A 26,275-nucleotide genomic window follows, 5' to 3' on the forward strand; every position below is an offset into this window, starting at 1 on the left:
CAACTGTGTAAGTGAGTATGAGATTGTGGGGCATGTGGGTGTGTGTGTGTGTGTTCCATGAATAGGTGTGCACACATGTTTGTATGTCTGCTGGGCATTTCCTGCCTTTCCTCTGCAGCTCCCAGATAGGTGCAAGTTCTCAGGGACCCACTTTTTCCTTGTGATTGAAGTGGACTGATCCTAGGATTGTACTGTTACTTTGGGGATGACATTGTCTGGGGCATCCTCAGAGAAGAGAGTCTTCTGTCCTGGCCCAGGGCTAGAACACACCAGGTTATCAGCCCCAGGTTGTGTAAATGCACCTGTTTCCTTTGGTGGGTTTCCCAGTATGTCTTAGTCCTGCTTCAGGCTGATCTAGCCTTGCTAAAAGATCATTGTTATACAAAATACCAGAAACCAGCTGGTTTATAAACAACAGCATTTATTGCTCACAGTTCTAGGGAGCCGGAAGTCCAAAGTCAAGATGCTAGCAGATTCAGTCTAATGAAGGCCATTTCTCGTAGGAGGCATCTTCTCAATGTCATCGTATCTTGCTGGGCAAGGTGGTGCATGCTGGTAATCTCAGTGACTTTGGAGGCTGAGGCACTGAGAATTGCAAGTTTAAGGCCAGCCTCAGCAAATCAGGGAGGCCTTAAGCAAATTAGTGAAATAAAAAATAAAAGGGGCCAGGATGGGGGTATGTAGCTCAGTGTTGTCAGTGGTAAAGCTCCCCTGGGCTCAATGCCCAGGATGTCTCCCAGGCCTCTCCTATAAAGGTCCTAATCACCTGCCAAGGGCCCCACTTCCTAATACCATTGCCTTGGGGGTTAGGTTTCAGCATATGAATTGGGCGTGAGACACAGACCTTCAGTCCATAGCACCCAGGGTCAGGCAGCTCATGGACAGGAGAGTGGGCAGGGGTTCTGGGGCACAGAGGACCTGGGCCAACATGGAGGCAGGCCTGTGCCCTGACCTTAGGGGCTTCTCTGAGCTGTGTTTCACAGTGCTGATGAGAACAGCTCTGGAAAAAAGCAGAGAAGGGTGTGGCTCACCCAAGGAGCAAGAGGACATAAAACGGGGTCTGGGAAGATTTAAAACAGGGAGGACTTGGACTCAGTTTTTAGCAGGGGCATTTTCTCAGAGGAAGTCAGTCTGGCACTGAAATTCCCTGGCTGCTGCGTGCAAGGCTGGGCCTATGGCCTACAGGGACAGAGCTAGTGTCAAGGCTCAAAATAAACCTGGACCTTGAGTTTTTCTGCCTTGGGAATGAGGGTGCCATCTTCAACTGGGGATCCGAATGAGTGTCTTCATTGTCCTCTCAGTGGAAACCTGGCCTCCCGCTCAGGCCTTTGGTAAGGCACGAGAGCTGTGCAAGGTCCAGGACAGCTTCAAGTAGAACCCCAGTCCAGATCTGAGGGATGGTTCCTCCACCTCACCTGCCCCTGCAGGCCCTTTCAGATCAGAGGAGACAGGGATTGACGGAGGAGACTCTTCCCTCTCCAAAGCCACTTCATGTGGTGACATGAGCTCTCATCAGCTGTGTGCCGAGTGTCATTCTGCTGCAGCTGGCTGCAAGCTGACATTCCTATTTCTGCACTGGGCCCAGGCTGCAAAAACAACTTGGTCAAGAAGCCACCAAAGCACACTTGCCAAGCAATATTTGACATTTTAGTGGAACAAAAACCAACCCATTAAAAAGGCTTTCCCTGATTTCTCTAGAAAAGGTAGGGATTACTGCCAGTGGGGTTCTTAGTCTGGCTGTGGGACCTCATCCCAGGAGGAAGAGTGAAGGAAAAATATCATCTGGTTTACAGGACGCACAGCCACTGTACCTCAAGGCTTCAGTTGCACCGGGCTGCTCCCCTTGGAAGAAAGGAGAGCTGGAAGACCAGCCTCCTTTCTGCAGGGCCTGAGCTCCAGGCTAGACACACTGAGAGGGGGTCTTTCCTGGGACTGAACTCAAAATGTGCCTTAGCAGCCACAGGTGGGAACCAAACCTTGGGCTTTGCTCCAGCAGGTTGACTCAGAGGTAAAAGAAACCTTGCTCCCTCATTTGAAATGCCACAGCTCAAAACATTAAATTAGGGCACAAGATCCAGTCCTATCATAGTCTTGTTTTTCTGGAGGATTTCAGACATGAAACTTGACAAAATTAATACAAACCATTCAAGAAAAGCTGTGGGCTGTCCAAGAATTCGACTGGGTGTATGAAAGTGTTGCATATACACCACGATCCAAATGCTTGGCAGGGGGAAGGGTAGTCAAGAAGAGGTAAAAAAATCAGGATTCTAAACATTTGCTGTTTCTTCTTTCTTTCTGTTGACAGTTCATTGTTTGCCATCTGCAACCCAGAAAACCCAGAGGGGAAGTTTCAGCTCTATATGCAGATCATTGACTTTTTTAAAGGCCTTTGCTGCATTAACACTCAGTTAAAACAGGTAGGACAGCTAGATACTTACCCACCCTTGTTAGGATGGCAAAAAGAGCTCTTGAGGGGGCCTGGCCCACCCTCACCCTGATTACCCCAAGAAGGCAATGGGCAGACATTTTTTCAATCTTTCTGTCCTATTCCATGGATGGTCAACTTCAGCCTAAAGCCTCCTGTGAAAAGGAAGACATCAAGGAAACTGAGAAAAAAGCAGCAGGGTGTCCTCTGGGCAAAGCAGCACTGGTGACCAACCCCTGGAAGCAGGGACCAGATCCCAGGGCAGCTCTTGGCAGGCCTTCATACATGTTATGTAACATCTTTCCAAAAGGCTGAACCATTTCATCCTCTGAAATCTCACAGCGTTTAAGGGATAATTTCTACTCCTAAAAAACTTCCTCTGCAGCTTATGGTGACATAAATTGCTAAGAGCCATAGCCAAGTAGAAATGAGGCATGGCATTTTTGGTTGAAAGGTGACCCCAGAACCCATTGAGATGATAATGATTATGTTCAGATGTGCATTCAATTGGAGATTAGACCCCTGCTGTCTGCCTAGGCCTGCTACTTTGGAGCTCTCCCAGGTCTCCCAGAGAGTTCCTGTTGGTTGGGGAAGTGCAGTAGGAGGAAATTCCGGAGGAGCGATTTCCTATTGGTGTAGTGTATCCCGAGAGAACCCCTAACCCTAAGGAGCGTGTGTGGAGTGTGCTGTTGGAGTTCAGAAATAAAGTATGCTCCTGCTTCAGTGGCTCATGATTTGTGCCCAGCCACAGTGCGGCATTTGGTGGCCCATAAAGGGAGATACAGAAGGTTGTATATGTCCCTCCACTAATTGTTGTTTTACAGGTCATGGGCTACTTGTATCTTTTCTTTAGTCAGGGGCCACTGACGAACCCATACTGGTCTTTCTGATTTACAATTAATTATGATTGTCTCAGTGGCCCCTTCTGAAAACCCAATCCATGTCTGTTTATTCCTTGATCTATTTGAATTGGTGCTGCTATAACGTGTTCTTGTTCTCCTAATCATTTTTCTTTCCTAAAACCTTGTCTAGCCCTAGTAGTAGGCGCATTAGGATTTATGTTATTTGTTAACACAAACCTAATTGATCTAGGACATCTTGTCCCCATAAATTTATAGGAAGATTATCCAATACATATGGCTGTATAGTTCCTTCACATCCTTCAGGATCCTTCCAATCTAATACCATTGCACTTCTATGGGGATTAGTTGCCACTCCTAGGCTTCGAAGCATTTGAGTGGCTTGTTGTAACGGCCAATGTTTTGGCCATTCTTGACAAGATATGATGCTAAAGTCTGCACCTGTGTCCAGTAGCACACTAAATTCACATCCTTGAATATTTAGATTTAGCATTGGGTGAGAATCTAAATTTTTTTTTTTTTATTGTTGGTCGTTCAAAACCTTACACAGTTCTTAATACATCATATTTCACAGTTTGATTCAAGCGGGTTATGAACTCCCAACTTTACCCCGTATACAGATTGCTGTATCACATCAGTTACCCTTCCATTGATTCACATATTGCCTTTCTAGTGTCTGATGTATTCTGCTGTCAGTCCTATTTTCTACTATCCCCCCTCCCCTCCCCTCCCCTCCCCTTTTCTCTCTACCCCTTCTACTGTAAATCATTTCTTCCATTTGTATTATCTTGTCTTACCCCTCCATTACATATTTCTTGATATATCATATTTCACATTTTGATTCAAGTGGGTTATGCACTCCCATATTGCCCCTTATACAGATTGCAGATTCACATCAGTTTCACTTCCATTGCTTTACATATTGCCATCCTAGTGTCTGTTGTATTCTGCTGCCTTTCCTATCCTCTACTATCCCCCCTCCCCTCCCCTCCCCTCCCCTCTTCTCTCTCTACCCCCACTACTGCAATTCATTCCTCCCCCTTGTATTATTTTTCCCTTTCCCCTCACTTCCTCTTGTATGTAATTTTGTATAAACCTGAGGGTCTCGTTCCATTTCCATGCTATTTCCCTTCTCTCTCCCTTTCCCTCCCACCTCTCAACCCTGTTTAATGATGGTCTTCTTCTTGTGCTCTTCTTCCCTAGTCTGTTCTTAATTACTCTCCTTATATCAAAGAAGACATTTGGCATTTGTTTTTTAGGGCTTGGCTAGCTTCACTGAGCATAATCTGCTCTAATGCCATCCATTTCCCTCCAAATTCTATGATTTTGTCATTTCTTAATGCAGAGTAATACTCCATTGTGTATAAATGCCACATTTTTTTTATCCATTCGTCTATTGAAGGGCATCTAGGTTGGTTCCACAGTCTTCCTATTGTGAATTGTGCTGCTATGAACATCGATGTAGCAGTGTCCCTGTAGCATGCTCTTTTTAGGTCTTTAGGGAATAGACCCAGAAGGGGGATAGCTGGGTCAAATGGTGGTTCCATTCCCAGCTTTCCAAGAAATCTCCATACTGCTTTCCAAATTGGCTGCACCAATTTGCAGTCCCACCAACAATGTACAAGTGTACCCTTTTCCCCACATCCTCGCCAGCACTTATTGTTGTTTGACTTCGTGATGGCTGCCAATCTTACTGGAGTGAGATGGTATCTTAGGGTGGTTTTGATTTGCATTTCTCTGACTGCTAGAGATGGTGAGCATTTTTTCATGTACTTGTTGATTGATTGTATGTCCTCCTCTAAGAAGTGTCTGTTCAAGTCCTTGGCCCATTTGTTGATGGGATTATTTGTTATCTTATTGTCTAATTTTCTGAGTTCTTTATATACTCTGGATATTAGGGCTCTATCTGAAGTGTGAGGAGTAAAGATTTGTTCCCATGATGTAGGCTCCCTATTTACCTCTCTTATTGTTTCTTTTGCTGAGAAAAAACTTTTTAGTTTGAGTAAGTCCCATTTGTTGATTCTAGATGTTAACTCTTGTGCTATGGGTGTCCTATTGAGGAATTTGGAGCCCGACCCCACAGCATGTAGGTCGTAGCCAACTTTCTCTTCTATCAGATGCCGTGTCTCTGATTTGATATCAAGCTCCTTGATCCATTTTGAGTTAACTTTTGTGCATGGCGAGAGAAAGGGATTCAATTTCATTTTGTTGCATATGGATTTCCAATTTTCCCAGCACCATTTGTTGAAGATGCTATCCTTCCTCCATTGCATGCTTTTAGCCCCTTTATCAAATATAAGAAAGTTGTAGTTTTGTGGGTTGGTTTCTGTGTCCTCTATTCTGTACCATTGGTCTACCCGCCTGTTTTGGTACCAGTACCATGCTGTTTTTGTTACTATTGCTCTGTAGTATAGTTTGAAATCTGGAATCGTTATACCACCTGATTCACCTTTCCTGCTTAGTATTGTTTTTGCAATTCTGGGTCTTTTATTCTTCCATATGAATTTCATGATTGCTTTCTCCATTTCTATAAGAAATGCCGTTGGGATTTTGATTGGCATTGCATTAAACCTATAGAGAACTTTTGGTAATATCGCCATTTTGATGATGTTAGTTCTGCCTATCCATGAACAGGGTATATTTTTCCATCTTCTAAGGTCTTCTTCAATTTCTCTCTTTAGGGTTCTGTAGTTTTCATTGTATAAGTCTTTCACCTCTTTTGTTAGGTTGATTCCCAAGTATTTTATTCTTTTTGAGGATATTGTGAATGGGGTGGTTGTCCTCGTGTCCATTTCAGAGGATTTGTCGCTGATATACAGGAATGCCTTTGATTTATGCGTGTTGATTTTATAACCTGCCACTTTGCTGAATTCATTTATTAGCTCTAACAGTTTCTTTGTAGACCATATTGGGTCTGCTAGGTATAGAATCATGTCATCTGCAAATAGTGATAACTTAAGTTCTTCTTTTCCTATTTTTATGCCTTTAATTTCTTTCGTCTGTCTAATTGCTCTGGCCAGTGTTTCGAGAACTATGTTGAACAGGAGTGGTGAGAGAGGGCATCCCTGTCTTGTTCCAGATTTTAGAGGGAATGCCTTCAATTTTTCTCCATTCAGAATGATGCTAGCCTGAGGCTTAGCATAAATTGCTTTTACAATGTTGAGGTATGTTCCTGTTATCCCTAGTTTTTCGAGAGTTTTGAACATAAACGGATGCTGTACTTTGTCGAATGCTTTTTCTGCATCTATCGAGATGATCATATGGTTCTTATTTTTAAGTCTATTGATGTGGTGAATAACATTTATTGATTTCCGTATATTGAACCACCCTTGCATACCAGGGATGAATCCTACTTGATCATGGTGCACAATTTTTTTGATATGTTTTTGTATCCGATTTGCCAGAATTTTATTGAGGATTTTTGCATCTAGGTTCATTAGAGATATTGGTCTGTAGTTTTCTTTCTTTGAAGTGTCTTTGTCTGGTTTCGGAATCAGGGTGATGTTGGCCTCGTAGAATGAATTTGGAAGTTCTCCCTCTTTTTCTATTTCCTGGAATAGCTTGAAAAGTATTGGTATTAGTTCCTCTTTAAAGGTTTTGTAAAACTCTGCTGTAAACCCATCAGGTCCTGGGCTTTTCTTAGATGGTAATCTTTTGATGGTTTCTTCTATTTCCTCAATTGATATTGGTCTGTTTAGGTTGTCTATATCCTCCTGACTCAATCTGGGCAGATTATATGACTTAAGAAATTTATCGATGCCTTCACTATCTTCTATTTTATTGGAGTATAAGGATTCAAAATAATTTCTGATTATCTTCTGTATTTCTGAAGTGTCTGTCGCGATCTTGCCTTTTTCATTCCTTATGCTAGTAATTTGAGTTCTCTCTCTTCTTCTCTTCACTAGCATGGCTAAGGGTCTGTCAATTTTATTTATCTTTTCGAAGAACCAACTTTTCGTTTTGTCAATTTTTTCAATTGTTTCTTTTGTTTCGATTTCATTAATTTCAGCTCTGATTTTAATTATTTCTTGCCTTCTACTTCTTTTGCTGTTGTTTTGCTCTTCTTTTTCTAGAATTTTGAGATGAAGTATGAGATCATTTATTTGTTGGTTTTTTCTTTTTTTAAGGAATGAACTCCAAGCAATGAATTTTCCTCTTAGAACTGCTTTCAATGTGTCCCATAGATTCCGATATGTTGTGTCTGTGTTTTCATTATACTCTAAGAATTTTTTAATTTCCTCCTTGATGTCTTCTAAAACCCATTGATCATTCAGTAACCTATTGTTCATTCTCCAAGTGATGCATGATTTTTCCTTGCTTCTTTTATGGTTGATTTTTAGTTTCATTCCATTATGATCAGATAAGATGCATGGTATTATCTCCGCTCCTTTATATTGTCTAAGAGTTGCCCTGTGACATAATATATGATCTATTTTTGAGAAGGATCCATGTGCTGCTGAGAAAAAAGTGTAGCTGCTTGATGTTGGGTGGTATATTCTATATATGTCAATTAAGTCTAGGTTGTTAATTGTGTTATTGAGTTCTATAGTTTCCTTATTCAACTTTTGTTTGGAAGATCTGTCCAGTGGTGAGAGAGGTGTGTTGAAGTCTCCCATGATTATTGTATGGTGGTCTATTAGACTCTTGAACTTGAGAAGAGTTTGCTTGATGAACGCAGCAGCACCGTTGTTTGGGGCATATATATTTATGATTGTTATGTCTTGTTGGTGTATGGTTCCCTTGAGCAGTATGTAGTGTCCTTCTTTATCCCTTTTGATTAACTTTGGTTTGAAATCTATTTTATTTGATATGAGTATGGACACTCCTGCTTGTTTCCGCAGTCCATATGAGTGATATGATTTTTCCCAACCTTTCACCTTCAGTCTATGTATATCCTTTTCTATCAAATGCGTCTCCTGAAGGCAGCATATTGTTGGATCTTGTTTTGTGATCCATTCAACTAGCCTGTGTCTCTTAATTGGTGAGTTTAAGCCATTAACATTTAGAGTTATTATTGAGATATGGTTTGTTCTTCCAGCCATATTTGTTTATTAATGCTGTTAAACCTGATTTGTTTTTCTCTTTGATTTTTCCCCCCTTTACTGTCCTACCTCCCACTGTTGGTTTTCATTGTTGTTTTCCATTTCCTCTTCCTGTAGTGTTTTGCCAAGGATTTTTTGAAGAGATGGTTTTCTAGCTGCAAATTCTTTTAACTTTTGTTTATCATGGAATGTTTTAATTTCATCTTCCATCCTGAAGCTTAATTTTGCTGGATACACGATTCTTGGTTGGAACCCATTTTCTTTTAGCGTTTGAAATATGTTATTCCAGGATCTTCTAGCTTTTAGAGTCTGTGTTGAGAGATCAGCTGTTATCCTGATTGGTTTACCCCTAAATGTAATCTGCTTCCTTTCTCTTGTAGCTTTTAAAATTCTCTCCTTATTCTGTATGTTGGACATCTTCATTATAATGTGTCTAGGTGTGGATCTCTTATGATTTTGCACATTCGGCGTCCTGTAGGCTTCTAGGATTTGGGGTTCTGTCTCATTCTTCAAGTCTGGGAAGTTTTCTCGTATTATTTCACTGAATAAGTTGTCTATTCCTTTGGTTTGGAGCTCTGTGCCTTCCTGTATCCCAATGACTCTTAAGTTTGGTCTTTTGATATTATCCCATATTTCTTGGATGTTCTGCTCATGGTTTCTTAGCAGACTTGCTGAGCTGTCTATGCTCTTTTCAAGTTGAAATACTCTGTCTTCATTGTCTGATGTTCTATCTTCTAAGTGATCCACTCTGCTGGTAGTTTTCTCAATTGAGTTTTTAAGTTGGTTTATTGCTTCCTGCATTTCTAGGATTTGTATTTGTTTGTTTTTTATTTCCTCTATCTCCCTGTGAAATTGATCTTTTACTTCCTGGATTTGTTTATGAAGTTCCTTGTCAATGTGATCTTTCATTGTCTGATTTTGCTGTCTCATGTCTTCCTTGAGACTCCAGATCATCTGAAGCATGTATATCCTGACCTCTCTGTCTGACATTCCATCTGTTGCAGCTATTACCTCTTCTAGAGTTGAGTTGACCTGCATTGCCTGTGGTCCTTTCTTTCCTTGTCTTTTCATACTGCTGGCGTTTCTTTCTGCTTGGTGAAGCTGTTGTGTTTTTGAGATTTTCCCTCTATTTATTTATATTGCTCTTGTATAGTTGAAAAGTCTCCCTTGCAGGACAGATGGTGGCTGTGATCCTCCACCAATTGGTGCGATCTGTCTACCACGCTGGCGGGCCCTAGGTCTGCTCTGCTGGCCGGTCGAAGGTCCGCCTACCCAGCAGGCGCGAGGGGCACCTCTGTCTCTCCGTAGGTTGCTGGGCCTAACCTCCCGATGGGTCCCTGGTATGCCTACCTTGCAGGCACTGGGGGTGGCGCTGGCTCCGGCCGCAACAAGCCGCTGGGCCTGATCTGCCGCTGGTCGCAGTCCCGCCTACCTTGCAGGCACTGGGGGAGGGGACTGTCCTGCCCCTCAGCAGGCCACTAAGCCTGATCTGCTAGAGGTGACAGTCCCGCCTACCTTGCAGGCTCTGGGGGAGGGGACGGGCCTGCCCCACAGAAGGCCGCTGGTGGGTCGCAGGACCCTGTTCCCTGCAGACGCGTGTGTCAGCTCTGTCTGTCCGCCGATTGCTGGGCCTGGCCTGCCCGTAGGTCGCCGGTTCTCCTACCTTGCAGGCACTGGGGGTGGGGCCGGCTCTGGCCCCAACCAGCCACTGGGCCTGCTCTGCCGGTGGTCACAGTCCCTCCTACCTTGCAGGCACTGGGGGAGGGGACGGGCCTGCCCCACAGAAGGCCGCTGGTGGGTCGCAGGACCCTGTTCCCTGCAGGCGCGTGTGTCAGCTCTGTCTCTTCGCAGATTGCTGGGCCTGACCTGCCTGTGGGTCGCCGGTTCTCCTACTTTGCAGGCACTTGAGAATCTAAATTTAAAGACAGCATAGCCCAATCTACACCTGTGAAGCCTACTCCCCTGGAACCTCTTTCTACAGTATGACTGGAAATTTTATCATGCAGGCTGGGTATTATTAGTGACTGTGCTATTCTATCTCCTGGGGAAATTACTGATATACCTCCTGGAGAACTAGCTATAATTTTTATTTCACCTACATAATCGGGATCAATTACCCTAGGACTTATCATAAGTCCTTTTAGTGTAGAAGTACTGCATCCCAATAATAAGCCTACTGTTCATTTTGGAAGAGGTCCTTTTACTCCTGTGGGAATGATTTGAACTCCCATCTCTGAAGTTAGTACTGCTCTGGTGGAGGTGCAAATGTCCAACCCTGTGCTCCCTCTGGTTTGTCTGATGAGGGATTTAATGGACAATGTGTCCTGGGCACTACCATGATGGGGTTGCTGGGATCCTCCATTGCTTTGTATATTTGTGCTTGTGGGCCCCGGAGCATTGGGCCCCCCATCCATTTTTTGGCAATGGAGCCTGATGCCTTTCTCCACAATATCGTGGGTAAACACCTGGTCCTTGTCTGTTTTTTGATAATGGAGTACCATCTATGGTGGTTTGAGAATGGCATTCATTAGACCAAAGTCTCCCTCTACGGCATCGTGGGTAAATACCTGGTATTCTATTCCTTTGATACCTAGTTATGTTAATCCCTCCCCCTATGGGGCAACTTCTTTTAAGATGTCCTGTTTTTTCATAATTGTAGCATGTTTTGGGCCTGGCATCTAAAGCCTGTTGTACTGCAGCTGCCAAGACTTGCCCTTGTTCATTAATGTCTCTACATAATTTAATATATGTGTTTAAATCTTCATGTTTCCATGGTCTAATGACCTCTCTGCAGCAATGATTTGCGTGGTCATAATCCAGTTGTTTTATTAATGGTATTGCTTTTTCTGTATCCCCAAAAACTTTGGCAGCTGTTTGAATAACCTATCTACAAATTCAGTGTAAGGTTCATTCACTCTCTGTATTACCTTAGATAATTGACCGTGTAAATTTCCATGTCCTTGTAAAGGCTTCCATGCCCTAACTGTGTCTGCAGCAATTTGTATGTATATAGCAGGATCATATTTAATTTGTTGCCGTTGACCTTCAGAAGGTCCTTTTCCTAACAACATATCTAGATTTCTTTGAGGGTAACCAGCTGCTGCATTTCGCCTAGCGGTCTCCATGCAAAATTCCTATTGGCAACCTTCCATAACAAATATTTTCCTCCATTTAGCACAGATTTACACATTCTAGCCCAATCTGCTGGCATCATGTTCAAGATGGTAATGGATTCAACCATGCTTACAGTGAAGGGTGCTTGGGGACCATAGGTTGTTACGGCCTCCTTTAACTGCTTCACTGTTTTGAAATCTAGCACACTGTGAATTCACTGCCCTGCTGCCTGCTCAAGTATAGGGCATGCTAATCTTTGAGGTCCTGTCTCAGGATCCCATCTATCAACTAGGGGGGGTTGAGGGCCACTCAGCTGTCTCTGGAGCTATTGGTTAAATTACGCCCTCTGGTGATAGAATGGTGTTAGTAGCAGGCTCTTGTTGTAGCTTTTTCCCTAATAGCCCCTTTTCTTTTAAATTTTCTTCCTCTGTCTAACTAGCAAAAGACACCTTCTCTTTTGCTTGATCTAAAATGTCTTTCTGAACCTCTAACAATTTACCAACACTCTTTCGGTTCGTTTTTTACTGATTTCTAATCTACTATAAAGATAACACAACCCAATAAAATAACACAAAACAAAACCGAAACCGCATGAAACAAAAATGGAACAAAAAATTGTTGTATCAATTTTCTCTTTTTCAGGTCCGAACAACTTCAAACCTTGAGCCAACCATTTTTCCCATTTTGCCTGAGAAAGTTCTAGGGATAGGCAGCTTGAAACAAAAACAAAATAAATTAAAACAAGAACACATTTTTTTTTTTGAAATGGTCACCCATTCTCTCACCTTCCCTCAGAAGCGAGCAATTTCACTTACCTCCGAGCTTCAGGTGTTCCCTGTACAGGCCACAAAATGCCACAATCTGGCTGGGCACAAATCACGAGCCACTGAAGCAGGAACAAACTTTATTTCTGAACTCCACCAGCACACTCCATACACACTCCCTGGGAATTCTCCTGTGAACCACGCACGTGGCATTCTCTCAGGACACACTACACCAGCAGGAAATCCCTCCTCCAGAATTCCCTTCTACCGTACTTCCCCAACCAATGGAACTCTCTGGGAGTCCCGGAAGAGCTCCAAAGTAGCAGGCCTAGGCAGACAGCAGGAGTCTAATCTCCAATTGAATGCACATCTTAACATTATCATTATCTTCTCAATGGCTTGCTGGGGTCACCTTTCAACCAAAAATGCCATGCCTCCTTTCTACTTGGCTATGGCTCTCAGCAATAAATCATGGGGGTCTTGGTTAGGGTGTCCATTCCTGAAGCTCTCAGAGGGTGAAGGGCTGTCTGACCTACCAGGAGACAGGCCCTTTGAGATTCATAGCTATCAATTTTTCTCTGCTAATTTGGCAAAAATACAACTGTTTATTTAAAAGGGCAAGCTTAACAATGGCTCACATTTGCCTAAAAATAATTAGGCCACCTTTTCCATAGGCTAAGGTGTAATAGGCCCCTTTCCCCTTCATTCATTTCCCCATGTGGGCACCACTTCCAATCCCCACTTGGAGTTCAGAGCTCATTCCTGTAGTTGTCTCCACTTCCCACCAACAGCGGTGTAACTGTCTCATAGCAACTGTCCCAGCTTTCTGTCCGACACTATTAAATAAGTCCACTTCAACACGGCTTTGGGAACAAATAAAGGGGACAGTCTTTGCTTTCCTGACTTCCTTTCCCCACAGGTGGCAAAAAAGCCAGGAGCAGAGGTCAGAGTGTCTCCATAAAGCACAGGCTCTTGAACTTCAGTGTTCCCTAGACTCACCTTGGGAGATTATTCTCAAGGTTCTCATTCAGTGTTATGAGAATGGGGTGCTGGGATTTGAGTTTTGAGCAAGCTGTCCAAGGGGTTCTAGGCAGGAGGCCTTGGATTTGGTAGACTCTAGTGAAAAGAGGAAAATTTCATTCTCCTTCAGTTTCACCTCCAACTCACTGCTACCCCTATCAGCTTTATGGGAGGTGGCTGAATCAGGCTTCATTAGTACCTGAACTGGGTTCCTGGGGCTGCTTTAACAAGTGACCCTAAACCTGTGGCTTGAAACAACAGGCGTATTTCAATGTTCTGGAGGCCAGAAGCTTGAGATCAAGGTGTTGGCAGAGCCATACTGCCTCCAAAGGCTTCAGGAAAGGGTCCCTCTTGGCCACTGCCTGGCTCCCAGTGGCTTCTGGTACCACTCAGCATTCTTGCCCTGTATGGCTCCATGCCCCCAGGCACTGCCTCTGTTTTCACAGGTCCTTCTTCTCTGTCCCTCTGCCCCTCTCATTTTTATGGCACAAATCACTTGGATCTAAAGCCCACACTAAATTCAGGATGGCTTCATCTTGAGATCCTTAACTAATTACATCTGCCCAGACCCTGTTTCAAATTAATTTCCAGGGGGACATGACTTTGGGGGAGCACTTCAGCAACCAGTAACAGAAAATATCTCTCACAACCTGCTCCTTTCAGCTTAAAAATATGCAGCTTAAAAGTGCCTCATTTGGTTGTTTTGTTCCCTCCCAGGACACTTGGCCCCTTGGGACCCCCTGTGCTCTCTTGACTAAATCTTGTCTCAAGCTTGGCAGTTGTCTTCATTCTGAACCAGGGGCACATGTTATTCCCTTAGAGATTACCTGATCCAACTTCTCTGATTCTCTCTCTTTCTTTCTCATTTTCAATACTGGAGCTAGAGCCTGGGCATGGCATGTGCTAGGCAATACTGAGCCATCCCAGCCTCTCTGATCCTCTTGATTCTCTTTTCCCTTCCCCACCAGGAGATCATGTGGAATGAGAAACTAGCAGAGGTCATCCCCGCATCTAGGTATCCACCTTGGGACCAACCTACTTTCATTAGATACCTGATGGGGATACTGCCCAGGACCCCTGGAGAGCAACCCTGATATGCAGGGACAATAAATGACAAGGGTCATTTCTCAGCTGGGTGGAGAGACACAGGAAGAGAAAATACCTGAGAACATACTTTTAGTGGAAGAAGTAATGAACAAGCCCGAGAGGTTGGCCAGGTCATTGTAAAGGGAATGAGAAACTTCATAAACACATATAGCACTGCTTCTTAAAAGCTGATCACCTCATAGGTAACCCATGTCCATGGCACAAAAAGTATTCAGTAAAACATAGGCTTTCTCCTGCCATGACTTGTTTACTCATCAAACTTTTCTCTTCCTTGACAGTATCTTATATACCCATCCAAAGACGGTCTACAAGAATTCATATATTCTTTCAAACACAAATAGTACCTACTATACAAATTGTTTTGAACTTCACCTCTTTTCTAATAGTTACCCCACAAATAGTGATCTCATTCTTTAAAATAAATGCAGCTGCAGGCTGGTGGATGTAGCTTGTCTAGCACTGTGAGGTCCTGGCTCCCATTCCCACCTCTGCAATATAGTAATAAAAATTATGATGAATAAAAAAATTTGAGTAAAAATAAACTAAACCACAGCTTCATGGCATTCCATGAGGGGCATACCATGGTGTAGTGTGCTGTCTATTGATGGGCCTGTGGATAAAGATTTACGGCTTTCCCATTTCTCTTATGGGATCCTGGAAATCCCCAGGATAGGAGAGTAGCCAATTCTGCTTCCTTTCTGGTGCTGTGTGAGTTGAGTGAAATCGAAATAAGACCACCCACCTTCTTCCCTGGATGGGGGCTGAAGGTGATAGCTGTGGAGACTGGGAGAGTTGGGCACACCCAAGATGATGGGACCTTCCTATTTGCCTGGAACTCTTAAATCAAAATTTCAACCTCTTCCACCTTTTTGGCAGGAACCAGACCTTCCCAATGACAATGAGATGATAATGTTGAGGTGCCTGGAGACTTTTGACGATGAAGATTTGTAATGCAGAAGGACTGGAAGGGGAGGGACTGAAGGAGAGCGGGAGTTTCCGAGTTTGAATGATCCAGTTATACCTGCCTTGGACTTCCAGGACTGTTTGGAGGGCACTGTCCCAGAAGCGTTCTGATGGTTTTAGTTTCTGATTAGTATAAAGTACAAGATAAGCAAGGCCTTGTGTTGGTCTTTCGGGGTTGTTTGGTATAAGGGGCTGTTCTTCTCCAGGGCAATCCACTCTGTCCCTACTCAGGAGGTACCAGGTACAGACTGTACCAGGTACAGTCCTTGGGCCTTTCACGAAGAAAACAGGCAAGATCTGCCCCTGGGAGTGGCATAGCACCAGGCCCTGGACTCAGGGCATTGCTCTGATGGGTTCTGGAATTCTGGAGCCCACCGACTCATCTTGCATGATCTTGGAACAGTGCCCACCTCAACCTCAACCCTGTACTGTACAACATCAGGTAGACCCAGATACATCTGCTTTTTCAAGAATGTATACCTGAATGGTTGCTGTAGTAAAATTCCAGAGTTCTGAACACTTTCTAGTGAAAGTCCTGGGCAGAGGATATATGAACATCCCTGGGCTTATACACTTATGAGAAGAGTGAATTTTGTGTCAAATTGATTAGGCCATGGTAGCTAGACATAAGGTCAACCATTATTTTAGATGTTTCTGTGAAGGTATTTTTGTTTTGTTTTTTATTTTTTTAATTTATTGTAATTTGTTATATATGACAGAAGAATGCATTTCAATTCATAGGACACATATAGAGCACAATTTTTCATGTTTCTGGTTGTCTTCATACATGTACTTAGGGTAATGATATCCATCTTTCCTACCCCCATACCCCCTCCCTTCCCATCCATCCCTTTTGCCCTATCTAAAGTCTGTCTATTCCTCTCATGCTCCACCCCCTATCCCCATTATGAATTAGCCTCCTTATATCAGAGAAAACATTTGGCATTTAGTTCTTTGGGACAGGCTTACTTCACTTAGCATTATATTCTCCAACTTTATCCATTTATCTGCAAATGCCATGATTTTATTCTCTTTTAATGCTGAGTAATATTCCACTGTGTACATATACCACATTTTCTTTATCCATTCATCTACTGAAGGGCATCTAGGTTGCCTCCACAATATAGCTATTGTGAATTGTGCTGCTATAAACATTGATGTGGCTGTGTCCCTGTAGTATACTGTTTTTAAGCCCCTTGGGTATAAACCGAGGAGAGGGATAGCTGGGTCAAATGGTGGTTCCACTTCCAGTTTTCCAAGGAATCTCCATACTGCTTTCCATAATGACTGCACCAATTTGCAGTCCCACCAGCAGTGTATGAGTGTGCCTTTCCCCCGCATCCTCGCCAACACTTATAGTTGTTTGCCTTCATAATAGCTACCATTCTGACTGGAGTGAGATAAAATCTTAGAGTACTTTTGGTTTGCATTTCTCTAATTGCTAGAGATGTTGAAAATTTTTTCATATATTTGATGATTGATTGTATATCATCTTCTGAAAAGTATCTGTTCAGTTCCTTGGCCCATTTATTGATTGGGTAACTTTTTCTTTTTTGGTGTTAAGATTTTTGAGTCTGTGCAGGTATTTTCTTGAAGATGAGATTAACATTTAGATCAGCAGATTTTTAATGAAGTTGATAACCCTCCATAATTCATTCAACAGAAGGTCTTAAGAGAAAAAGACTGACCTCCCCAGAAGAAGAGGGAAATCTGCTAGCAGACCTCTGCATCACCTGAGGCTCTTCCCTACCGACAGCCCATCTTGCAGATTTTGCATTTACACCTCCACCATAGCATGGCCCATTCCTTAAAATAACTTTTTCTCCTCTTTCCCTGGTATATCCTATTGGTTCTGATTCTCTGGCACACCATGACTAGCATACTAGGTGTGCAGGGAAAATGGTTTTACTGGCTCTTTACGGTTTTTTAAGTCCTGATAACAGCAACTCCCCTCCACAGAAGGCCTCCCAGTGCTTCTGCTGTATTTCCTCATGAGAGCTGACATGCAGGTTAAGTCTGAGGATCTCAACTCGGTCCTATCTGACACCAGGGCCCAGCTCTTAAGGTACCATTCTGTGAAGCATGAGCTCACCTTCAGAGACTCCTACTGAGGATATGCAGGGGTGTAGCTTTGCCTTGAACTTCACAGTTTACAAATGATCAAAATGAGGGGGGCACATGGGCTTTCCAGGCAGCTCCTCAGCAGGGCTTTTGTGCTCAGAAATGGTCTGAACTTGCTTTGGAAAAAAGGACAGGTGGCTACAGCTACCTACTCAGAAAGCCCCTGGAAGTGCATGGAAAAGAAGAAGTGAGTCTTCACTGGCGCCTGTGCTGTCGGCCTTCAGGCCACCTCATCAGATAAGGCCCAGCCCTGAATTTGTTTAGCCCAAGGTTGTGATGGAGTCCTGTAACAGAATGTGCCAGAGGCCCCTGGGCATGGTGAACTTTAGCAGGAGGTGGACTATCCCTTCTCTCATAGCCATGAGCTGGGTGATGTCCACACCTCAGTCCTCAGTCCCAATAGCCCTCTGCTTCCTTCCCTCTCTCCTGCAGGCCTTATTGAGATGGGTGCATACCATGATGTATTTTGTGCATAAACCCCATCACCTGGTACTCATTTCCCTTTCCTCCCCTCCAAGGACTCTTCCCACACCTGGCATGTATCTTCCTGTACCTGCCTGTTCCCTTTCTGTGTCAGTGCTGTCTGGCTCAGGGTTCTGTCCAGAAATAGACCAGCAGACTATGTAGAGAGGCCAACAGATTTTCTTAAAGGATCTGGTTCTCACAGCTATGGGGACTGTGAGTCACACCTGTATGGAAGGCCAGCAGGCAGGGGTTGATGTTGAAGTTGTCAGGCAGAATTTCTTCTCCTAAAATTTGCAGTTCTGCTCTAGGGCCTTCAGCTAATTGGGCAAGTCCCACCTATGCGATCCAGGTCAATCTCTTTAATTTAAAGTCAATTGAGGGGATGCATTAGCCACATCTATAAAATATCCTCACAGCCCCCCACTGAGATGAGTGTTTCATTGGATAGCAGCATACTGTAGCTTGCCAAGTTGACACACAAAGCCGACTGGGGGAGCTTTATGTTGTTCTAATAGATCTCCAGGGGGAGAGCTATTCTTACCTCCCTTTGGCAGAAGAAGAGACAGCACACTTGGCTAAAGCCACAAAACCAATCAAAAAGAGAACTTTAGATTGACTCACCTCTGACTCTGTTTTGTGCCCCACACCCCCAATGAATTAGTGACTGGGGGGGACTTTTATTTTTTTAAGGAGAAAAAAATTTTAAAAGCTCCAGTTGGATTAGGACATAGAAATGTGAAATCAGCCCTCAGAAGTCACAACACCATCCACCAGCATCACCTCTAGGTCACAGCTGAAGGGAGACCAGGAAGGTAGAATGGTGGTAGAGGAGATGATGGAAGGAGGTCAGGAAGCTTCAGCCACCATATTACCTGGATGGGGCATGCAGATTCTGACAATGCCCTGGGAATTCCTGGATACCTTGAGCTGTGCCAGGTCAGTGTTTACTGAGTGCGGATTGCATGGGCCAGAGGGTGACTGGCAGGGCATCAGATTGAGCTCCCAGCCTGATATCTAGCTTGAGTAGCTCAGCTCTACAAGGTACTGATTTCATTATGCTGATGACCTCATGCATATCTGGCCATCAGCTCTCACCCACCAGCTACTAGGGGTGGGGGAAAGGCACTCCTCTGACCTTGACTCTGAACAAAATGGGCCTTTCTGTCTTTATGGAAATGTCGAAAATCTACCCCTTCTATACATGCTTCTCACAAAACTGCGTTTCCATGGAGCTCTGGAACCACGTGTTCTGAAAGAAACAGGACAGCACAGGGAAGTCGGGTGCCACAGTCTGGCTGGGCACAATTCAGGAGCCACAGGTCAAAAGAAATGAATGTTATTTTAAGAACACACACACCGCACCACACAGCTCTTCAGGAATTCCCTCAGAGCCCAACTGCCACCACCAGCTTCCCACATGCCTCTCCACCTCCCCCAGCCCTCCTGCTCTTGAGGCAGATTGGCTGGGTCGCATGGGCAGAGCCAAAAAAAGTCCCCCAATGAGCAGCTCCGTGGTCTGAAAGGGCAGGGAAACAGCCCAATGAGCATCACCACAGAGGAGCCAATCAGCTGGCAGCTAAAAGTTTGCTGGGGCTGCTGTGAGCCAATCATCAGCTGGCAGCTGGAAGATTGCTGGGGCCACTGTGAGCCAATCATCAGCTGGCAGCTGGAAGTTTGCTGGGGTCCCTTCAGCTGTGGCTCTCAACATCTCTCCCTCTCTGTTTAAACAACAAGCATGTGGTTTAGGGACTGTGCTTGCCTTAGGTTGTCCAATACTACATATGGTCTTTACCCGTCAATGGATGAGCTGACCTCAAGGCGTCAGCCTCCTGTCTTAGGTTGGTAACATTGCAATTGGATTTTACCCATAATTGAATACTGGTCCAGCATACAGCCATACCTGTGGATAGTTCTTTGTACCACCAAGGGGGTGAGGTTCTTTTCCTCACCTCTGTTGGACCCCAAATTTTAGCTGAATGATCATCACAAGCAGAAGGGAGGAAGATACAACAAGCCAATTGACAGCTCCTTTTGGAAAAATTGTACCACCAATGACACCATCAGCAAAAATACCCCAACACTACCACAAGTCGCTGTACCAACAGAGATTTCACGATGCATACAAGTGAGTTCACAATGCATACAAGTGAAACATAGTCCAGGCAAGTTCTGCAAGCAGTTCAGTGATAGATATTGCAGAAGCTGTAGTTTGGTTTTATCTTTGTCTTCACTGGCACTGGGATGAAGATAGGAATTCTGGCAATAATGGCTAAAGAAAAAATTATGTAACATTCCAGAATGCACTAAAAGAAAACAATTTTCTGAACAATTTACATTATCTTGAAGAGAATTATTAAATATAATGAAAGAAAAGGTGAAAGTAAACAAACATCTGTTAACCTCCTTTTTTGTTCACATATTAAAATAATCCTCAACATCTGTTTACCCAATTTAAATTAAACCATTTAAATCATGTGAATTTAAAAAATATATTTGGATCCATTTTTCATGAGCGCTCATCAAATATGATATATGGACATACATACATACAAACATACAACACAAAACACAAGTGTGCACACATAATATAATACATACAACACATAACATAATAGTAAAGGCCTTATGACTTTTTACAGGTGAAATCTCCATTGCAATGTTTAAAAATTCTATAGTGAAAAAAAATAGAACTGATCAGCAAAAACATTAACCTAGGTCTGTATGAGCTCAAAAAACAAAATAGAACTTCATGATGTGGGAAAGGACAATAAGAAAATAGATATTGAAAAAAGTATCCTGGTTTCATTAGCCTCCAGGTGTTGGAAAACCACTGTTGCAGATGTAAGGATAGCCAAACTGGAGTTCTGGATATCAGCTGCTATGGATTTGAGCCAAATCATCTTCTTTTTGGTCTGTAGAAATCGCTTTAGTTAATATCTCTGGAATCCAAATCAGCTGCTGTTTTCCCTGTGGAAACACACAAACAGACCCCCGACTCCAGACAATTCTGGGTCAGGACCTTTCCATTGTCCTGTTAGAAGATCCTTCCAAAGTACCTTGAGCTTATGTACATTTTTTGGACACATATGACTTTCCATAGCACTAAGCCCTGATGAATCCAAATTTTAAAAGTTTAGAGTAAAAGAGGTTATTTTAAGTTTATCTTTGGGGAATACATACCCCTGCCCAATTCCCTCTTTTGGCTTTAATAAGTACATTTTAATAGTTTGATGAGCTCTTTCAACTATGCCTTGTCCCTGTGGATTCTATGAGATTCCTGTTATATGAGTAATGCCAAATGATGAGCAAAATTGTTTAAAAGATATAGAAGTATAAACAGGGGCATTATCTGTTTTTAATTGTTTTGGAACACCCACAGTGGCAATATTTTGTAAGCAATGAGCTATAATATCTTTAGTTTTTTCTCCGGCAGGAAGGGAGCCCATCAAAAGTCCAGAAGAAGTATCAACTGTAACATGCAAATATTTTAATTGTCCAAATTCTGGCAAGTGTGTGACGTCCATCTGCCAAATATGCTTAGGTATCAGTCCTCTAGGATTGACTCCAAGATTAACTTGTGGTAAAAAGGTCACACAATTTTGACATTGTTTTAGGATTTATCTAGATTGTTCCTTAGTTATTTTAAAACACTTTTGTAAAGCATTAGCATTGACATGGAACTTTTTATGAAAATTTGTAGCTTCTTCTAGTGTAGAGAAAATATGTATGTCATGTGTAGTTTTATCTGCTAAATCATTGCCCAAACTAAGGGCTCCAGGCAATCCTGTATATGCCCTGATATGTTCTATAAAGAATGGATCTTTTCAGTCTCAGATTAGACTTTGTATAGTGGAAAAGAAAGAGAAAACAGTAGAGGAAGGAGAAATTCTACCAGCATCTTCAAGGGATACTATAGCATTAACTACATACTGACTATCAGAAAATAAATTAAATACAGAATCTTTAAACTCGCAAAAGCTTGTAATACTGCATTAACCTCTACCTTTTGAGCTGATTGTTTGGGTATTAAAAATGTAAAAGTTTGATCAGGTGTAACTATTGCTGCTGTAGCATTATTTGACCCATCAGTGAATATATTTGGAGCATTCATGATAGGTGTTTTTCTTGTCATTTTTGGAAAAATTACAGGATGCAATGACCAAAAAGACAATAAAGGAATAGATGGTAAGTAGTAATCAAATGAAACATTAGATTTGCACATGATTATTGCCCAAGTATATAACTCATTAGCCAACTCATCAATTAGATCCATAGTATTGGAGTAATAATTTTATTGGGAGAAATTCCAAACACTCCCTTTGCTGCTTTTATTCCTTTGAGTATTAATTTTCTTCAGCCTCAGGATACCTAGTAAGAATAGTGTTAGGAGAATAAGATAAATGTATACACAATAATGGATCTTCTTGCCAAAATACTCCTGTAGGAATATTTTTTGTTGGTAGTACAATAAATAATAAAGGCAAACTTATATCAATTTTATCAAATGCATATTTTCCATATATGTTTCAATGATTTTTAATGTCTTTCTTGCTTCAGGCATTAACATTCGGGGTGAATTTGGATCTGATGGACCTTTTAGGATATCAAATAAAGGTCCCAACTCTCCTGTTGGTATACTTAGATAAGGTCTTATCCAATTTATATATCCAAATAACTTTTGAAAATCGTTAAGTGATTTGAGTTGCTCTACTCGTATTTGAATTTTTGGTGGACGGACCATGGATGAGGATAATAGAAGTCCTAAATAATTAATTAGAAATTTAATTGTAATTTATCTATTGCTATCTCTAGATTATAATTTTTTAATAAGTTTGTAAGTGTGGCATAACATTCTAGCAATGTGTGTTTATCTTTGTGTGCTAATAATATATCAACCATATAGTAAAATATTTGTAGTTCAGGATTTTCATTTCTAAGTGGCTGGATTACTTTCTTAACATAAATTTGACATATAGTTGGGCTGTTAGCCATCCCTTGAAGGAGTACTTTCCATTCATATCTCTGATCAGGACCTTCATGATTCAGTGCAGGGATAGTAAATGCAAAATGTGGATTATGCTCAGGACAAATTGGAATTGAAAAAAAACAAACTTTAATATCTATAACTAAAACATACCAGGTTTTTGGCAAAGCAGACAATTGAGGAATCCCCGATTGAGCAGGTCTCATAATAACCATCTCATTATTAATGGCTCTTAAATCTTGCAACAATCTCCATTTACCAGATTTCTTTTTGGTGACAAAAATGGGAGTATTACGGGGGAGATACAGAAGGTTGTATATGTTCTTCTGATAATTGTTGTTTGACCAGGTCATGGGTTGCTTGTATCTTTTCTTTAGTCAGGGGCCACTGAGGAACCCATACTGGTCTTTCTGATTTCCAAGTAATTTTGATTCTCTCAGTGACCCCTTCTGAAAATCCAATCTATATCTGTCTGTTCCTTGATTTATTTGTATTGGTGTTGCTATACCGTGTTCTTGTAGTCCTAAACTTTTTCTTTTCCTAAAACCTTGTCTAACCATAATAGTGGGCGCATTTGGATTGATGTTATTTGTTAATGTTAGTTCTAATTGATCTAGGACATCTCATCCCCATAAATTTATGGGAAGATGATCCAATTCATATGGCTGTATAGTTCCTTCACATCTTTCAGGATCCTTCCAATCTAATACCATTGCACTTCTATGGGGATTAGTCGCCACTCCTAGGCCTTGAAGCGATTGAGTGGCTTGTTGTAATGGCCAATGTTTGGGCCATTCTTGACGAGAGATTATGCTAAGATCTGCACCTCTATCCAGTAGCCCATTAAATTCATGTCCTTGAATATTTAGTTTTAGTCTGGGGCAAGAATCTAAATTGAAAGACAGCATATCCCAATCTGCACCTGTGGAGCCTAATCATCTAGAACCCCTTTCTACAGTAAGACTGGAAAATTTATCACGTAGGCTGGGTATTATTAGTAACTGTTCTATTCTATCTCCTGGTGAATTTATTGGCATACCCTTTGGAGAACTGGCTATAATTTTTATTTCACCTTCATAATCAGGATCAATTACCCCAGGACTTATCATAAGTCCTTTTAGAGTAGAAGAACTGCATCTCAATAATAAGCCTACTGTTCCTTTGGGAAGAGGCCCTTTTACCCCTGTGGGAATAATTTGAACTACCATCTCTGGAGTTAGCACTGTTCTGGCGGAGGTGCAGATGTCCAATCTTGTGCTTCCCCTCTTTTGTCTAGAGAGAGATTTAATGGACAATGTGTCCTGGGCACTACCCTGATGGGGTTGCTGTGTTCCTCCAGTGCTCCATATATTTGTGGTTTTGGACCCCAGAGCATTGCCCCCCCCGTCCATTTTGTGGCAATGGAGCCCAATGCCTTTCTCCAAAATATCATGGATAAACACCTGGACCTTGTTTGTTTTTTGATAATGGAGTACCCTCTATGGTGGTTTGAGAATGGCATTCATTAGCCCAAAGTCTCCCTCTATGGCATTGTGGGCAAATACCCAGTATTCTACTCCTTTGATACCTAGTTTTGTTAAACCCTCCTCCTATGGGGCAATTCCTTTTAAAATGTCCCGTTTGTTCACAATTGTAGCATGTTTTTGGCCTGGCATCTAAAACATGTTGTACTGTAGCTGCCACGACTTGCCCTTGTTCATTAATGTCTCTACATAATTTAATATGTGTGTTTAAATCTTCACGTTTCCATGGTCTAATGACTTCTCTGCACCAACGATTCGCTTGTTCATAAGCCAGTTGTTTTATTAATGGCATTGCTTGTTTTGTATTTTCAAAAACTCTGGTAGCTGTTTGAATAAGCCCATCTAAAAATTCAGCGTAAGGTTCATTAGCTCCTTGTATTACCTTAGATAATTGACCTTGTATATTTCCATGTCCTTGTAAAGTTTTTCATGCCCTAACCGCATCTGCAGCAATATGTAAGTATACGCCAGAATCACATGCAATTTGTTGCTGCTTATCCTCATAAGGTCCCTTTCCTAACTACATATCTAGATTTCTCTGAGGATAACCAGCTGCTGCATTTCGCTTGCCGTCTCCTTGCAAAATCCTTCATTGGCAACCTTCCATAACAGGTATTGTCCTCCATTTTGCACAGCTTTAGACATATTAGCCCAATCTGCTGGTGTCATGTTCAAGTTGGTAATGGATTTGACCATGCTTAGAGTGAAGGGTGCTTGAGGACCATAGGTTGTTACAGCCTCGTTTAGCTGCTTCACTGTTTTGAAATTTAAAGCATAGTGAATTTGCTTCCCTCCTGCCTGCTCAAATACAGAGCATGTTAATATTTGAGGTCCTGTCTCAGGATTCCATCTATCAACTACAGGTTTTGGAGGCCTCCCAGCATATGGAGGTGGCGCTCTTGGTTAGACACTTATGCCCTCTATTGACAGAAGGGTGTTAGTAGCAGTCTCCTGTAGAGGTGGCGCTATTTGTTGGACACTTACGCCCTCTGGTGTTAGAAAGGTGTTAGTAGCAGTCTCCTGTTGTAACTTTTCCCCTAATGGCTTTTTCTGCTCTAAAGTTTCTTCCTCTGTCTGATTAGCTGGAGAGACCTTTTTTTTAATTTGAATTTTTTCCTCTGTCTGACTAGTTGGAGAGACCTTCTCTTTTACTTGAATTTTTATGTCTTCTCCTTCCTCTACCATTGTCTGAACTGAAGGCTTTGGACTAAGCAAACAAGATACCAACGTTCACAATGGCAATGTGCCAACTGGCAGAGTACCTGGGCTTTTCTTTTCTATTCTTTTTAAATCTTCACCATGATGGTTCCATTGTGATACATTTAATAACTCCTCCTTAAAAAGCCATAGACTACATTTTTGTATTTTATCAACGTATGCCCTGACTGCTCTTGATTTTACTGAGATACCTCCTTCCTCTAACAATTTACTTACCACTCTTTCTGTTTGTTTTTTACTAATTTCTGATCCCATATTTCTACTATAACTATAATGCAACCCAACAATATAACGCCAAACAAAACTGAAACAGAATGAAACAAAAATGGAACAACAAAGAATCATTATATCAACCTTTCTATCCTCCTGGAATGTCCATCCGTCCTTTCTCTCTATCTGTTCCTCAAACACAAATAGTTTTTCCTCAGATGTGAGCGGTTTTTCTTCCATCTTACACATCTCCAGGGACAGGCAACTTAAAACAGAAGCAAAACAAAACAAAAGAAGAATCTTAAAATGGCTACCCATCCTCTCGCCCTGCCCTCAGGAGCAAGAAGTTTACCTTATCACTTACCCTCAGTTGTTCCCCTTGCTGGCCACCAAATGCTGCAGTCGGGCTGGGCACAATTCAGGAGCCACTTGTCAAAAGAAACAAACTTTATTTTTAGA

The 26,275-nt window shown here is 42.2% G+C and overlaps 1 pseudogene; it reads left to right on the forward strand.

Moving 5' to 3' along the window:
• The window catches only part of LOC101974113 (stimulated by retinoic acid gene 8 protein homolog), a 37,390-nt pseudogene extending 22,107 nt beyond the window's left edge, over positions 1–15,283 (forward strand).
• Positions 15,284–26,275: the final 10,992 nt, after the last annotated feature.

The sequence above is a fragment of the Ictidomys tridecemlineatus genome, chromosome 2, assembly GCF_052094955.1.
Source record: "Ictidomys tridecemlineatus isolate mIctTri1 chromosome 2, mIctTri1.hap1, whole genome shotgun sequence".
Lineage (NCBI taxonomy): Eukaryota > Metazoa > Chordata > Mammalia > Rodentia > Sciuridae > Ictidomys > Ictidomys tridecemlineatus.